Raw genomic sequence first — 17,295 nt, 5'->3', positions numbered from 1 at the left:
AGTCACGCCCCAACCACACCCATTTAGCACTTCTGATCACAATGTTTCGTAAACAATAATTATAAACAAAAAAATATGGCCACACAGTGCTCCACACTGTATAATGGCCACACAGTGTTCCACACTGTATAATGGCCACACATGATGCTCCACACTGTATAATGACCGCACATGATGCTCCACACTGTATAATGACCGCACATGATGCTCCACACTGTATAATGACCGCACATGATGCTCCATACTGTATAACGGCCACACATGATGCTGTGTACTGTATAATGGCCACACATGATGCTGTGTACTGTATAATGGCCACATTATGCTCCATACTGTATAATGACCCCACATGATGCTCCACACTGTATAATGGCCAAACATGATGCTCCACACTGTATAATGACCACACATGATGCTGCGTACTGTATAATGGCCACATTATGCTCCATACTGTATAATAGTCCCACATGATGCTTCGTACAGTGTACTAGCCCCACGTGATGCTCCATACAGTATAATGGGCCCATGTGATGCTCCATACAGTATAATGGGCCCACGTGATGCTCCATACTGTATAATGGCCCCACGTGATGCTCCATACAGTATAATGGCCACACATGATGCTGCGTACTGTATAATGGCCACACATGATGCTCCTTACTGTATAATGGATCCACATGATGCTCCATACTGTATAATGGCCACACGTGATGCTCCATACTGTATAATGGGCCAACATGATGCTCCATACTGTATAATGGCTACACATGATGCTCCATACTGTATAATGGCTACATTATGCTCCATACTGTATAATGATGGCCACACATCATGCTGCGTACATATACTTGCCCCACGTGATGCTCCATACAGTATAATGGCCACACATGATGCTGCGTACTGTATAATGGCCACACATGATGCTCCTTACTGTATAATGGATCCACATGATGCTCCATACTGTATAATGGCCACACGTGATGCTCCATACTGTATAATGGGCCAACATGATGCTCCATACTGTATAATGGCCACACATGATGCTCCATACTGTATAATGGCTACATTATGCTCCATACTGTATAATAATGGCCCCACATCATGCTGCGTACATATACTTGCCCCACGTGATGCTCCATACAGTATAATGGCCCCACATGATGCTTTGTACAGTATAATGGCCCCACACGATGCTCCGTACAGTATAGTGGCCCCACACGATGCTGGGTAATATAATGGCCACACATGGTTACCCCACCCTCATCATTGCCTTCTCCATCACTACACACACCTTTCACGGCGCTGAATGGTGTCATCCAGCTGCGCCGCTGACTGATCACGTCGCTGCAGCTGTGATACGCCACTGATAAACCTCTCCGTGTCTCCTGTGTCAGAGCTAGGAGCAATATCTGCTCCGATCCGACACAGCCAGCGTCCGCTCCGTACACCTTGTACACATGCGACTCCGCACCATACACCTCGTACACAGGCTCCGCTCCGTACACCTCGTACACACGGCTCCACTCCGTACACCTCTTGCACACTCTGCTCCGTACACCTTGCACACACGGCTCCGCTCCGTACACCTCGTACACACGGCTCCTCTCCATACATCTTGTACACACACAGCTCCACTCTGTACACCTCGTACACACACTGCTCCGCTCCATACACATTGCACACGCTGCTCCACTCTGTATACTTTGCGCACACACACGGCTCCTCTCCATACACCTCATACACACGGCTCCTCTCTATACATCTCGTACACACATGGCAGCACTCCGTACACCTTGTACACACGGCTCCGCTCCGTACACCTCGTGCACACGGCTCTGCTCCGTACACATTGCACACGCTGCTCCGCTCCGTACACCTCGTACACACGGCTCCGCTCCGTACACCTTGTACACACGTGGCTCTGCTCTGTACACCTTGTACATACGTGGCTCCGCTCCATACACCTCGTACACACACGACTCTGCTCCATACAGCTTTCACACTCTCTGCTCTGATCTGCACACCTTACACACGTGGCTCCGCTCCATACACGTCTTACACACACGACTCTGCTCCATACACCTTTCACACGCTGCTCCGCTCCGTACACCTTGTACACACGGCTCCATACACCTCTTACACACAACTCCGCTCCATACACCTTTCACATGCTGCTCTGATCCATACACCTCGTACACACACGGCTCTGCTACATCCACACTGTAAACACCTCCTGACCTCACACATACGCTTGCCCTCCTCCAGCGCCATGACAACAGCAGAGTCCTGTACACGGAGGTCCTCCCGATCATGTGACCCCCTGACTCCTCCCATCCTGTGATTTCATCACAGGTCCTGTGCGCGCAGAGCAGCCAATATGTGGTGTGCTGCTCTGCAGGTGCAGGGACTCAGAGAGCCGACCGGGTAATATTACACACCTCCCAACCAGTGCGGGACAACTAATGTCCCACCCGGGATCGCGGGGCTGACTCAAAAATGGGGACAGTCCTGCTGGATCCGGGACGGTTGGGAGGTATGCAATAATATTGTGCTCTTTATAAACATACAAAATCTGTTTAATTTAAATGTTAAAGTTGTGCCAGGTTGAATAATTAAAAGATATTCAGGTTTGTTGTTACTAATTTAGAAGCTTAACATTCTTGGCTTGTGAATAATCCAATTAAAAGCAGGAGTGGTTGTTTCTTCATGGACTCCTTTAATTTGTTTGAGAACCTAAGCAAAGGCTTGGAACTAATAGACAAAATTGTAGTTTTTCTCAACAATGAAGCACAAATACAGTGGGGGAATATAAGTATTTGATACACTGCAGAAAACTTGCAAAATCTGTAGTGTATCAAATACTTCTATTCTCCCACTGTACCTAGTTTAACCCACTCGCCCCCAGCCTGTCTTCACATTCATGACCAGGCCAATTTTCTCCATTCTGACCCATGTCACTTTGAGCTCATAACTCCTGGATTGCTTCACCGTATCCCAGTAATTGAGATTTTTTTTTTTGTGACATTAATCTGCTTTTTATATTAGGCCAGAGATGCACCAGCGTATCACTTCCAATGCGAGGTTCTCATGACACTCTGCTCCTGCGAGCGTGAGCCCAGTGTCAGTGCTCCGATTCGCCGTAGCATGAGAATTGCCAGCACATCTGCGAAGACTGAGAAATTAATTTCTCAATCTACTCCAATGCCGTCACCGCACTGCACTCTGGTGATATCCAAGTGCTGTGCGATGTTTCACGTGCACCCACAGACTTAGGCCACATTCACACGTTCCTTTTTAATCCTGCGGGTTCTCCCGCAGCGGATTTGACAAATCTGCAGGGCAAACCCGCTGCGGTTATCCCTGCAGATTTATCGCGGTTTGTCCTGCGGGTTCCGCTGCGGGATTTACCCCTACTATTGATGCTGCATATGCAGCATCAATAGTAGTGTTAAAAATAATAAAATCATGATGATATACTCACCCTCTGACGTCCCGATCTCCTTGGCACTGCAGGCGGCGGTCCGGTTCCAAAGATGCTGTGCGACCAGGACCTTCGGTGACGTCACGGTCATGTGACCGCGACGTCACCGAAGGTCCTGGTCGCATAGCAAACCTGAGACCGGACGGCCGCGTGCAGCGCTGAGACTTCAGAGGTGAGTATAACATTATTTTTTATTTTAATTCTTTTTAATACAAATATGGTTCCCGGGGCCTGGAGGAGAGTCTCCTCTCCTCCACCCCGGGTATAACCCGCACATTATCCGCATTACTTCCTGCATGGTGGGCACAGCCCCATGCGGGAAGTAAGCGGATCAATGCATTCCTATGGGTGCAGAATCGCTGCGATTCTGCACAAAGAAGTGATATGGTCCATCTCTTTTTTTCCGCAGCAATTCAGCACGTTTTTTTTTCGGGTTTTTCCGCATCATGTGCACTGCGGTTTCTGTTTTCCGTAGGGTAACATTGTACTGTACCCTGCATGGAAAACAGCTGCGGACCCGCAGCGGCAAAATCGCCGCGGTTCCGCAGTAAAAACCGCATAGTGTGAACATGGCCTTATATATGCGCGATCTGATTTTTGCATGCAATTGTAGCCCCAAAGTGACACCATTCTAAAAACTGCACCCCTCATGGTGTTCAAAACCACATTCAAGAAGTTTATTAACTTTTTTTTTTTAAGGGGCTTCACCAGAATTTGAGCAATGTGAAAAGAAAAAAAAAATGAAACTTTTACTTTTTCCCACCAAAATATTTATTTGGCCCCATATTTTGCTTATTAAAAAGGGTAACAGGAGAAAATGGACCATATATCTTGTTCAGTTTCTCCGGAGTACGCAGATGCCCCATATTTGGTGGAAAACTACTGTTTGGACTTATTGCCACAAAGATATTGGTTTAACCCCAAATTGTTCATTTTCACAAGGGTAACAGGAAACCGACTGTACAATTTGTTGTGCAATTTCTCCTGAGTACACAGATGCCCTATATGGTGGATAACTAGTTTTTGGCAGGGCTCACAAGGGAAGGAGCACCATTAAATTCTGGAGTGCAATTTTGGTTGGAATAGATTGTGGACGTCATGTCACATTTGACGAGCCCTTGACGTGCCAAAGCAGCAGAAAGGCCATGCTATGGTGCACATTTTGTCGGAATGATTTGAGGTGCAATGCCACACTGGCACACACCCTGAGGTAAAGAATAGCAGAACCACCCCTTTGCCCATAAGTGACCCCATTTTACAAACTACACCTCTCACTGAATTAATCTAGGGATGCAGTGAGCATGTTAACACCAATGTGCTTCCCAGAGCTTTATACCATTGGGCGGTGAAGAGTGACATTTTTACCACAAATTTAGCTTTAACCCCAGATTTTAAATTTTCACATGCGGAAACGAGCAAAGCTGGCAACAATTTGTCAGACAATTTCTGCTGAAATGTGGCTGTACAGTAATGCTTGGCCGTACGGCGAGACTCTGGAGAGAAGGCGCTCTGCTTGACTCTTGGTGAACACATTATCGTAGAATAGTTTGCAAACTCCAAATACAGAGCTCTTAAGTGTTTAGAAGAACATAATCCCCCCCCCCCCCTCTTACGTGACCCTCCATTTTGTTAATTACACCTCTCTGGGAATTTATCTACATTTGTAGTGACTATTTTGACTCCACCTGTGTTTTCTAGAAACTAGCAGCAATGGATGTTGCTGAGTGAAAATTGCAAGTCTGCCATTGTGGTAACCATTTCATACTTCTGGAGACATGGACCCCGTAAGTTAAGCGGGCTCTCTTGGCTAGAGAAATGCCAACCATGTGGATGCTATATGTGGTTTAGGCACACTGGGGCTCAGAAGGTTGAGGGGGATTTGGGGGCAAGGAGCCATTTTGCTTTTCCAGAGCCCTTTGTATTACCAGTAACGTGAAGGCCCCCTATATTTCCATTGACAGATGACAGACCTGAATGAGGCTTTTCCTTTATTGGAAACATTTTACATACAGCTCCTGCATCTTCTGTGTAGCTGCCTAACCCCTGATGAACCCCTGTTATCCCCAATGGGGGGGAAACGCGTCGGGCATTACCTGGGGACCTACTGACAGTCTGGTCAGGATGACATCCATTCCTCCACATGGACTTCTGGGTTTATCTGGAAATGTCATAAAACACCTCAACAAATAGATGAGTATAGCGGTGGCATTTATTTTTTGGTTTACTGTCTATATGGTCAGGACAATTGTGTTCTAGTACCTTTGGGGATTGCTAAAGAGGTGTATTTATGTTCAAATAATCTTTCTATCATGGATATTTCTGAATTACCTGGTGGATCCATGTCTAGATATTTTTAAATCTTTGTCTTGCAACGATGAGTGACATGCTGCCTTTTTACTGGAGTATAAGTGTTGCACATTAGTGTTTATCCAGTGACATTTGAAAGGTTACTTGTTGGCATAGAGCACTCGCTTTCCACTGTATATTATAATAAGACGGGAGGAGTGTGATTAATATACACTTGTCATCATACATCTTCTGTTTATTGTTGCACTCTGGTGCTGGTCAGGATAATCCAATTTGGACAAAACATATTTTCTCTGATCGCCCATGACGGCACCACGGAGAGAGGGGATCCGCCCACCAAGGACAGGAAACCTACGGATAAAAAGGCGGTACCACTCTCCTGCATCAGTTGGTTTCCTGTCCTTGATGGGAGACCTACGGACTTACCAGTTCGTCGTTGGATCCGGGGCCAACCAGTCCGATTCAGGCAGCTGGGGTCCCTCTGCCTCGGCTAGGGTGGTGACCCGAAGCGCCACCGCTGGGAGCCAGTGGGCCGACAGGGTGTGCGGGGGAGGTGACAAGGAGTTCGCGGTCACCTCCCCAGGTAAGATGCAGCAGCGGCAACATCCAGGGGGGTCCCTCTGTGGTTGCGGGAGGTGCAGCACGACCCTCCCTAAATCAAGCGTCAGTCTGCACACTGCATCGCCATCAGGCGTGCAGGTATTGTGCTACTGGGGCTGCATAGGACCGGGGGTGCCGGTCAGCAGCGCATATCTGCTTCCGGGCGCTGCTTTGCGCAGGCCCGGTATCCAGCTGGGTCTCGCGAGGTCTGCAGAGCGCCGGTATGCGCAGGCGCCGGCGGTGCTTCCGGCCGGGCGCTTGGTGCGCTCTGCGCAGGCGCCGGCGTGGCTCCAGCCGGGCGCTTGGTGTACTCTGCGTGGGCGCCGGCGGGGCTTCTGGCCGGGGCGCGCTCTGCGCAGGCGCCGGCGTGGCTCCAGCCGGGCGCTTGGTGTGCATTGCGCAGGCGCCGGGGGTGCTTCTGAAGCCGCCGGTATATTTCGGCGGGGCGCTTGATGCACACTGCGCAGGCGCCGGCGGGTCTTCCGGTCGGATGGCGCGGATTACCGCTAGAGCGTGTTTTTTGAGTCGGATTACTGCGCAGGCGCCGACCGCTCCTCATATGATCAGTCGCTACTGCGCAGGTGCAGGGAAGCGGCGGGAGGGTTCAAATAGTAGAACCCTCATCCTCTTGGTGGCTCTGCAGTAATAGGCAGGAGCTTCAAGGGGAATAGGAGCGACAACTCAGCCGAGTTCAAGGCATGCAGACCAGCAGCAGTATGAGTGACCCAGCATCACCTCCGCCCGAATCACCTCCACCTGCAGTATCGCCACAGCAGCAGCAGCAGCAAAAAAGGCGGCAGCAGAAAGTGCACCAGGACACCAGCAAAGAACGCCAAAGGTCTCAACACAGTAAGGAGTCCAGTACGGCGTCGGGGAGAAAGCCAGAGGCAGAGAACCCCCAATCGGTATTTATGGGTCCTGGAGGTGGTAAGTGGATCTTCGTGAATGTCAGAGACAGTAAGATTGTTATTTGTCTCTTTTTAGGGGAGGAAAAGCGTAGCTAAAACTAAACACAAAAGTTGCGCCATCTGTAGAGGGGACCTTCCACCTACATGTGATAAAAGACTATGCAATACTTGCATTCAACAAACTGTGTCTGAAAACCTTCCAGGGTTTACTTCAGATCTTAAGAGCCTAATTAAAGAACAAGTAGAGGACACTTTTAGGTCACTAAAAAGCGGAAAAAAAAGGAGAAAGACCAGGCATAGGTCTCCATCTCCAGCCTCAAAATCCGAAAGTGGTAGTGAGAGTTCAGCGTCCTCCGTCTCCTCCGACTCATCCTCATCATCTACTTCTTCCTCGGGGGGACATAACTGTTTCCCACTAGAGGATACTGATGGCCTCATAAAGGCAGTAAGAAGCACCATGGGGTTGGTAGACTCCCATCCTAAAAAAACAGTACAAGACATTATGTTTTGAGGCCTAGAACAGAAAAAGAGGAGAGCTTTTCCGCTTAACGAAGCAATTGCAGCCCTAATTAAGAAGGAATGGAAAAAGCCCATGAGGAAGACTCTCTTAACTCCAAAAAGGAAATATCCCTTCGAGGAAGAATCGTGCTCCTTTTGGGAGAAGGCCCCGAAATTAGACGTGGCAATTGCTAAAGCCTCAAAGAAATTCGCCCTCCCGTTTGAGGACATAGGGGTTCTGAAGGACCCAATGGACAAAAAGGCAGATGCATTTCTCAAGGGCTCTTGGGAGGCAGCGGGAGGAGGCCTGAAGCCGGCAGTTGCAGCTGCATGCACTTCGCGCTCCCTGATGATCTGGCTGAACCAGCTAGAGGGTCAGTTAAAGGGGAAAACTTCCCGAGACTCAATTCTGGATACATTACCCGTAATGAGGGGGGCTGCGGCCTTCCTAGCCGATGCCTCGGCCGACTCCATCAGGCTATCCGCCAGAGCAGCAGTGTTTGCGAATGCGGCCAGGCGCGCCCTCTGGCTTAAGAATTGGCCAGGCGACCTACAAACGAAAACGAAACTCTGTACCATCCCCTGTGAAGGGGAGTTTCTGTTTGGGTCGACTCTAGACGACATCTTAGAGAAAGCCGGGGACAAGAAAAAGTCCTTCCCCTCTCTGGGTCTCCCCTCTTATAGGAAGCCCTTTCGGAACAAGAGGTTTTTCCGTAAGAACCCAAGGAAAGGCCAGGGGAAGTGGGACGATAAGAAAAATAAAAATAAAGGATTTATCTTCAATAAAAACCTCAATGACAGCAAGAAACCTCCACAATGAAGGTTCACCCCAGGTGGGAGGGAGATTATCTCTTTCTCCCAGCCTGGAAAAAGATCACCTCCAGTCATTGGATCCTAAACATCATAGAATCAGGACTGAGGTTAACATTCAAGAGGTACCCTCGTCCCTCCTTCAAGGAAACATCTACCAGATCCTCAGCAGAAGAACAGTTAACTCTAGAAAACGAGATTGTGGGGTTAGTAAAAAAAGGAGTACTCCTAGAAGTTCCCCCTCAAGAAAGAGGGCAAGGGTACTATTCCCCTCTATTCCTGAGGAAAAAACCAGATGGTTCCTTCAGGACCATTATCAATCTGAAGAATCTAAACAATTACTTAGAGGTTCAAGCATTCAAAATGGAAACGATAAAGTCATCAACCAAAATGCTGTTTCCTCAGTGTTTCATGGTGGTCCTGGACTTGAAGGACGCATATTATCACGTCCCAATACACAAGGATCACCAGAGATTCCTCAGAATGGCAATCCACATCAAGGGAGTCCTAAGACACTTCCAGTTTACAGCTCTTCCATTCGGCCTAGCAATAGCCCCGAGGGTTTTTACAAAGCTGGTCGCGGAGGTAATGGCTCACCTCAGGGAAGAAAACGCCCTGATCGTTCCATATCTGGACGATTTCCTGGTGATAGGCTCCTCCCAGCAACATTGCAAGAATCAGCTAGATTTAGTGATTCAATCTCTAAAAAACCTGGGCTGGCTAATAAACCTAGAGAAATCCAAACTGGTGCCTTCTCAGGTTCAGGAGTACCTAGGTCTCACTCTAGACTCCAGAAAAATGGAATGCCGGCTCCCAGAGGGCAAATTACAAAAGATAAAAAGCTTAGCATCAAGAGTACAATCTCTCACCTCTATAACACTCCGACAGGGCATGTCACTGTTAGGCTCTATGACCTCTTGCATCCCGGCAGTCCAGTGGGCCCAACTACATTCCAGGGATCTCCAATGGCAGCTACTGTCCGAGCAAATCCGCCTAGGAGAGCATTTAGACGGGCGGTTAACATTGTCTCCTCGCACCAATCTCTCTCTAACTTGGTGGACATTGCAGGAAAATCTTTCCCAGGGAGTTCCATGGGTAATCCCGATATCAAAGGTCCTAACAACGGACGCAAGCCCCTCAGGGTGGGGGGCTCATCTGGGCGACCTTGTAGCTCAGGGCATTTGGTCCCCGTCCCTTGCAAACAATTCCTCCAATATGAAGGAACTCCTGGCAGTAAAATTTGCCCTTCAGGAATTCCTGGGGGTCCTTCAATCTCACCATGTGAGGGTGATGTCGGACAATCAGGTGGTAGTATCGTATATAAACCATCAGGGGGGTACCAGTTCCAAAAGTCTAATGGAAGTGGCCAACTCGATCCTTCAGATAGCCGAAAACAACCTTCTATCCCTGACAAGTCTACACATAAAAGGGATAGACAATTACAAGGCAGACTTCCTCAGTCGTTCCAGCCTAAAACAGGGAGAATGGGAACTAAATCCAGGCATATTTACCCAGATCACTCAGAAATGGGGGGTTCCCAAAATAGATCTCTTCGCGAGCCATTTAAACAAAAAAGTAGCCGCCTTTTGCTCTCTATCTCCCATGGGGAACCCAGTAGCCCTGGATGCTTTCCTGATTTCTTGGGGTCACCATCTGGTCTATGCCTTTCCTCCTCTCATTTTGATTCCAGCAGTGCTGAGGAAGATTCGGGAGGACGGGGCGTTGGTCATATTAATTGCCCCGTTCTGGCCGAAGAGACCTTGGTTCTCATGGCTGAGAAAGTTGTCGATATCCGACCCTTGGGTATTGCCAGACCTACAGGATCTGTTGTCACAGGGCCCAATCTATCATCCGCGGGTCAAGAACTTACACTTGACAGCCTGGCTCTTGAGAGGAAAATATTAGAAAGCAGAGGGTTCTCTTCAGGGTTAATTTCAACTCTGTTGAAAAGTAGGAAGCCGGTTACAACAAAACAGTACGGCAAAATATGGAAAAAGTTCCTGTCCGTTTCAGGCGCTAAAATAGGGAAAGAAATTCCTATTAATGCCATTTTAGAGTTCTTGCAAAACGGGTTGGAAATGGGGTTAGCCACCAGTACCCTAAAAGTCCATGTGGCAGCATTAGGTGCTCTATTTAATTTTGACTTGGCTTCAAATAGGTGGGTCTCTAGATTCATTAGGGCGGCAGGAAGATCTAGGCCTCTGCCAGTAAAAGTGGTTCCTCAGTGGGACTTAAATTTGGTCCTTAAAGCCCTGACTAGTCCTCCATTTGAACCATTACATGAATCTACAATAAAAACGCTATCCCTCAAGACAGCTCTTTTAGTCGCCCTTACTTCTGCCCGTAGGGTCAGCGACTTGCAGGCCCTTTCAGCCAGGCCTCCTCACACACAATTTCTAGAGGATAGGGTTGTTTTAAAAACAGACCCAGCATATCTCCCGAAAGTGGCTTCAAAATTTCACAGGTCTCAAGAGATATCTCTTCCCTCCTTCTGTCCCAATCCCAAAAATAAGGAGGAACAAAATCTACATACACTAGATGTAAGGAGATGTCTCTTACATTACCTAGAAGTCACTAGAGAGAGTAGGGAGGATTCCTCTCTGTTTGTGTGTTTCCAGGGTCCCCGGAAGGGGAAAAAAGCATCTAAAGCCACCATAGCAAGATGGATCACGGACGCCATCAGCCTAGCATACTCAGCAAGTGGGATGCCCGTTCCCGGGGAGGTTAAGGCTCACTCAACAAGGGCAGTAGCAACTTCCTGGGCGGAGAAGGCCGGAGCTTCCATAGACCAGATATGTAGAGCTGCTACCTGGTCCTCACCATCCACATTCTATAGGCACTATAGATTGGACCTAATCTCCTCTTCAGACCTTACTTTTGGTAAAAGGGTTCTGGAGGCAGTGGTCCCTCCCTGAATGTACTATCTATGTAATTCTCTCCGTGGTGCCGTCATGGGCGATCAGAGAAAAATATAGTTCTTACCGATAACGGTATTTCTCTGAGCCCATGACGGCACCCGTACATTCCCTCCCTTCACTTATGGGTGCACACATGGAATAGTGCCATAGTCTATTATAATTTAAAGTCACGCGGTATCTTGTTATGCTAAACAGTTAAAATTTTTACAAATGTCTTAGTAGTCTCCCATCATTATCTATGTAAACAACTGATGCAGGAGAGTGGTACCGCCTTTTTATCCGTAGGTTTCCTGTCCTTGGTGGGCGGATCCCCTCTCTCCGTGGTGCCGTCATGGGCTCAGAGAAATACCGTTATCGGTAAGAACTATATTTTTTGCACTCTGTTATACCCGGTTATCTGTAAGGGTATTTCTATGGTGTTATACATTGCCATGCTGCACTCACTATATATTGCTATATAGAGCTGCAATTATAATCAATCTTTCTTTCTTTTTATTAATTTTTTGTATTTCATTTTTCCATTTTTTTTTTTTATTTTTTTTTGTTTTGTTTTTTGTTTTGTTTCTTTTCACGGGTATTGGAGGTGTATTTGGGACATAATTCTTTGTCTATCCTTATTACAGGGACTGTAAGGGACCCTAGGGTCAGCCGCCGAGGAGTGGGGGCGCCTACCGCAGAAAATTAGGGTGTCAACCTCCACTGTCAGGCAGTCATCAGTATAGGATTTCCTGTATTGCAGGTTTATTTAGGGATTGAAAAGGGTGAGCCGTCGAGGAGTGGGGGCGCCTACCGCGGAAAATTAAGGTGCCAACCTCCACTGTCAGGCAGGATTCATTGTAGTCCATTATAGGGTTCTTTAGGTACATTCTGTACTTTTTTATTATATGTGATATATAAAGTATTTTTTAACTATTGTGATTAAAAGTTATATTTTAGGGATCCTTGGTTTTTTCTGGTTTGGTCTTCTATATTACTCTAGGGTTCCAAATTATCCATGTGTTTGGTTTTTTCAACATTTTCCATAACATTTGGATCACATTTATCCTGTGCTCCATATCCTGTATGTAGCATCATCCTCCATCCTGGTCCCTATACAGCAGCCATCATCCCCTTTCTGCCAGTCTTCACATTACCCATTTAAAAACAAACAAAAACCTTCTCTCCCGTCTTCCACAGCCGGGACAGCGCCTCGGAGTGTCCTCAGATGCTGCCGATATCAGTTTCTGGGCTCTTGACTAGTGGCTGACACTGGTATTGGCTTTTTCTCCTCACCTTGACTTTAGTATTCTTTGGTTTACACTTGCCTTGTTTTGGAGCTTCCATGGACTTTGTCCTCTTATTACCACTTTTCACGTTTTTTGCACATATTGTGTTAGTCTTTTGTTATAACTACTATATAGACTCTACTATATCAGTGGATGGGTTATATTTGCATGTATGGTCTCTTGTATACTCGCATATATGACCAGTTGCGATGAGCAATCATTCTCTGATGCTAATCGAGTGACCGACGTGCTCGAATAATATTACCTCAAACATATTTTTCGAGAACACTGAAGACACCCTGTAAGCACATGAGCATGCTCACATAATGCCTTGATGAGCGAACATGCTCAGATAATGACCAGTGATCAGTTTCTATTAATTTCCTCTATTTCGTATTGCATTGGGATAAATTGGTGTGTGTGTGTGTGTGTATCAAAACGATGAATTAACACATGTGGAATTATATAACAAAAAAGTGTGAAACTGAAAATTTGTCTTATATTCTAGGGTCTTCCAAGTAGCCACCTTTTGCTTTGACTGCTTTGCACACTCTTGGCATTGTTCTGTGCTCTATTGTAGTTGTAAATGTGGTGCTATATGGCTATCATTGGCTGACTTTGATTAATCCTCAAAGTACTGTCTTGGGTGTTCAGAATATTATTGGATCATTGTGTATACTACTTGTCTTGAAATTCCTTTTCAATCAAAAATATTTTTTTTTATTTTTATAAATCACTGGATCCATTTATTTTACCCCATTGCGTTCCGTTATGACATGCGCTATTGAAGAATCGCTCTCGTGCACAAGGGGTAACGTTTAGATCATTATTTTATTTTTACATTCCTTTTGTTTACAGTAAAAGTAATTATTGAAGTAGATCAGACATGCAAATATCTCACTTTTATTCATTCCTGGTACTATTTGGTCTATCTTCATGGTTGCCTGTTTGGTGGGCTGAAGCCTCATTTTGGGCTTTAGTAATTTTGTGTTAATTCAAAATTTACTATTTGTTCCACTAAAAATGTGTTCTTAATCATGGTGATCCCTGTTTATACAGCATATTTCCTTTTCTGATTTTCACATGTCATTGGTGTAGAGATGGTCTCTGTGCCTTGGTACATTTCAAATGACTGTCCGAGAATGCAAATTCAGTTGAATAGAAGCCCTGTCATTGGTGGCCCCTGGACCGGGCCACATCATTACGGGAGCTCGTGGGCCACATGAAATAACCTGAGGGGCTGCATGTGGCCTGCGTGTTTCAGACCCCTAGTCTTTAGCATTGGTCCTCAGTTAGTGGCATTCTTTCTGATACTCCCATGGGATGCGGGTGCATCATATTTAACGGTGTCTGCGGTTAGAGGCGACTCCTGCAATAACATTAGGTGCTTGTTTATAGATTCTAATGGACGTATGTACATGGATGTTTTAGGAAATAGGTTCCAAATACAGGCAATGTAAAGGCCTCAATGATGGACTGCTGAATGATTAGCTCCATTCACTGCTCATTGCCCGTACTATTCTCTACTTTTTGCTGAACTTCAATCTGAAAAGGGTTAAACATTTAAATTTGGTTTATCAACTAGAAAATTTACCATGCAAAATATTAATGTTGCTGCATAATATAGAAATAACTGTTATGAATGCCCCACTGTGCGTCTTGTTAATCCTGGCAACAGCTTTGCGTGTAAATCCAGGGATGAGATGGAGATCTGTTCCTTCCTTGCTCTCCCCTCCACCCTTGGGTGAAATAAGACTCTTGCTGATTCGCTACATGACGGGGACAGTTGGCTCCATGTCCTTTTTACAAATATGTGCTGCCTGTACACGGAGGAGAGTAATAAAAAAAAATATATATATATATATATATATATATATATATATATATATATATATATATATATATATATATATATATATATATATATATATATTTATTTATTTTGGGCAGCTTCTTGGATGAGACTTACAGATTTTATGGTCCCGTGGTTTTATGTATCCCATCTACGTATAAAAGTTGCACTTGAGCAATGTAGCGGTAAATAAGTTATTAGTCACTGACCGTAAAAACTGTGAAGTTGTCTGAGATTAAAACTGGAACTGTAATTTCATATACCTTTCAGAATAAGCTGTTCTGTGTGAGCACATGACGAATAACCCTATATAAGAACCATTGTGACTCGTAGCTTGCATTTTCACCAGTTTTCCCCTTTTGCTGGCTCTATCTCTAAATGTACAATGGACCAGCTGCTATGCAATTTCCAATAATTCATACCTCCTCGTCATCCACTTTTATTTTTTAGCACACTGAGTATATTGCCAGCATTGAATACATTATACAGCAGTACTGAGCAGTGTAGATCTGAATCAAGCTCTGGACTAGGTAAAAGACCTGTTAGATCATGCTGAATGTTGTAGGTCTCTCTCTGCTCCTCTCTCCTCTGTAGTGTTTTATAGTTACCTGACGTGTCATGGGGCTGGCATTCTGCGATAGTTGAGAATTTTTTTCAGAGTGGATTAGAAGGCAGTGAAGATACAAAAGTTGCTCATAAGTTAGGAAGGATGCAGTGGACCCATGTAGTTAAGATGGCGGCAGCACAGGTGCAAAACTACCGATGAGGCAACCACTCACGGCCTACCAATCCATGGAGGGGTTCGTTGCTTGGTATATTATTGCACAGTAGAGGATTGTATGTGAGGTATTAGTCAATATTTTGGCCAAGATATGCAAGCTTGCAACACACATCAAGGGTCGTCATGCTGGCAAGTCCTGAGGACTCTTGACGCGGGGTTTCGAGCTTGCATATCTTGGCCAAATTATTGACTAATACCTCACATATTTTGTGTATTTTATGCACTTTCTTTTTCAGGGTGCAGCAGGGCCCATTTGGTCTTGTAAACTGTGGTATCTGTTCACATGGGATGCATTTAGATAGCACTGAGCAATCCGCCTGTTGAATAGTATGGGCGTCACTAATAGGCTGTTACCCTGGATGTTGTGCATCACCTTTATGTGAACAGCTCCCCATACAAGCCTTTGTGCAATAATATACCAAGCAACCACGTGAGTGATTATCTTATTGGTATTTTGCACCTGTTTTGCGGCCCTCTTAAGGTACCTTCACACTAAATGACGCTGCAGCGATCCAGACAACGATCCGGATCGCTGCAGCGTCTGTGTTTGGTCGCTGGAGAGCTGTCATACAGACAGCTCTTCAGCGACCAACGATGCCGGTAACCAGGGTAAACATCGGGTTACTAAGCGCAGGGCCGCGCTTAGTAACCCGATGTTTACCCTGGATACCATCCTAAAAGTAAAAAAAAACAAACGCTTCATACTTACCTTCTGCTCTCTGTCCCCGGCGCTGTGCTTCCTGCACTGACTGTGAGCACAGCGGCCGGAAAGCAGAGCGGCAAAATCGCTGCGGTTCCGCGGTAAAAACCGCAACGTGTGAACATGGCCTTACTGTAAGGGCCTGTGCACATATTGCAAATGTGTCCTTTTTTGTGTGTGCATATAAATCAGTCAGAAGGGTTTCCTGATGCCAGCAGCATGAATGAGATTCGTGAAATCTCATGCACACGTTGCTTATTTTTGACTTGCAGATTTGGTGCATCATGTGGACTCTTTCAGGGTGTGTGCACACGTTGCGGATTTGACTGCATCACATCTGCTGCGGATCCGAAGCAGTTTTCCATGCGTTGTACAGTACCATGTAAAAGTATGGAAAATCAAATCCGCCATGCACATGCTGTGGAAAAGCTGCGGTTTATTTTCTGCAGCATGTCAATTCTTTGTGTGGATTCCGCATAGTTTTACACCTGCTCCATAATTGGACTCCACAGGTGTAAACGCAGGTGAAATCTGCACAAAAAATGCAGTAAAACGCAGGGTGTCTTTGACCTGCGGATTTTTCAGTCTGCGCTGAAAAATCCGCACACAAATCTGCAACGTGTGCACATACCCTCAGTGTTTTGCAGCAGATTTCACCCATACTGATGAGTGAGGAAAAATTGCCAACAAAAACGCACCTATTTTACTATGTTTTTCCTGCCAAGAGATACAGAAGTACTTAACGTGTGCCCATACCCTAACATGGAAAATCGTGTATCGAAGTCCTATAGAAAGGCATATGAAAAAAATGCATCCCCCCCCCCCCCCCTCAAACTAAAAAAAACAAACAAAAAAAAAAAACAAAGTAAAACCTGGCCACAAGTAGTTTTGAAGACAAAGGCTACTTTCACACTAGCGTCGGAATCTCCCCGTCGCAATGCGTCGGGCAGAGATTCCGATGCTGGCATTTGATGCACTGCACAACGGGTGCAGCGGATGCATTTCTCCGGCGCATCCGCTACCCCATTGTAAGGTGCGGGGAGGTGGGGGCGGAGTTCCGGCCGCGCATGCGCGGCCGCAAAAAGCGGTCCGTCAGGAGCAAAAAACGTTACATGTAACTTTTTTTGCTCCCGGCGGTCCGCCACAACATGGCGCACGTGCGACGGTTGCGACGT

At 46.2% G+C, this 17,295-nt stretch overlaps 1 protein-coding gene across 6 annotated transcripts in view; it reads left to right on the top strand.

Annotated features, from left to right (window-relative positions):
* SLC41A1 (solute carrier family 41 member 1) overlaps positions 1 to 17,295 on the top strand; it is a 46,360-nt gene that overhangs the window by 4,254 nt on the left and 24,811 nt on the right. The gene's annotated exons all lie outside the window — the stretch shown is intronic.

This window comes from Ranitomeya imitator, chromosome 3, assembly GCF_032444005.1.
Source record: "Ranitomeya imitator isolate aRanImi1 chromosome 3, aRanImi1.pri, whole genome shotgun sequence".
Lineage (NCBI taxonomy): Eukaryota > Metazoa > Chordata > Amphibia > Anura > Dendrobatidae > Ranitomeya > Ranitomeya imitator.
This window is presented reverse-complemented; position numbering and strand designations above follow the sequence as displayed.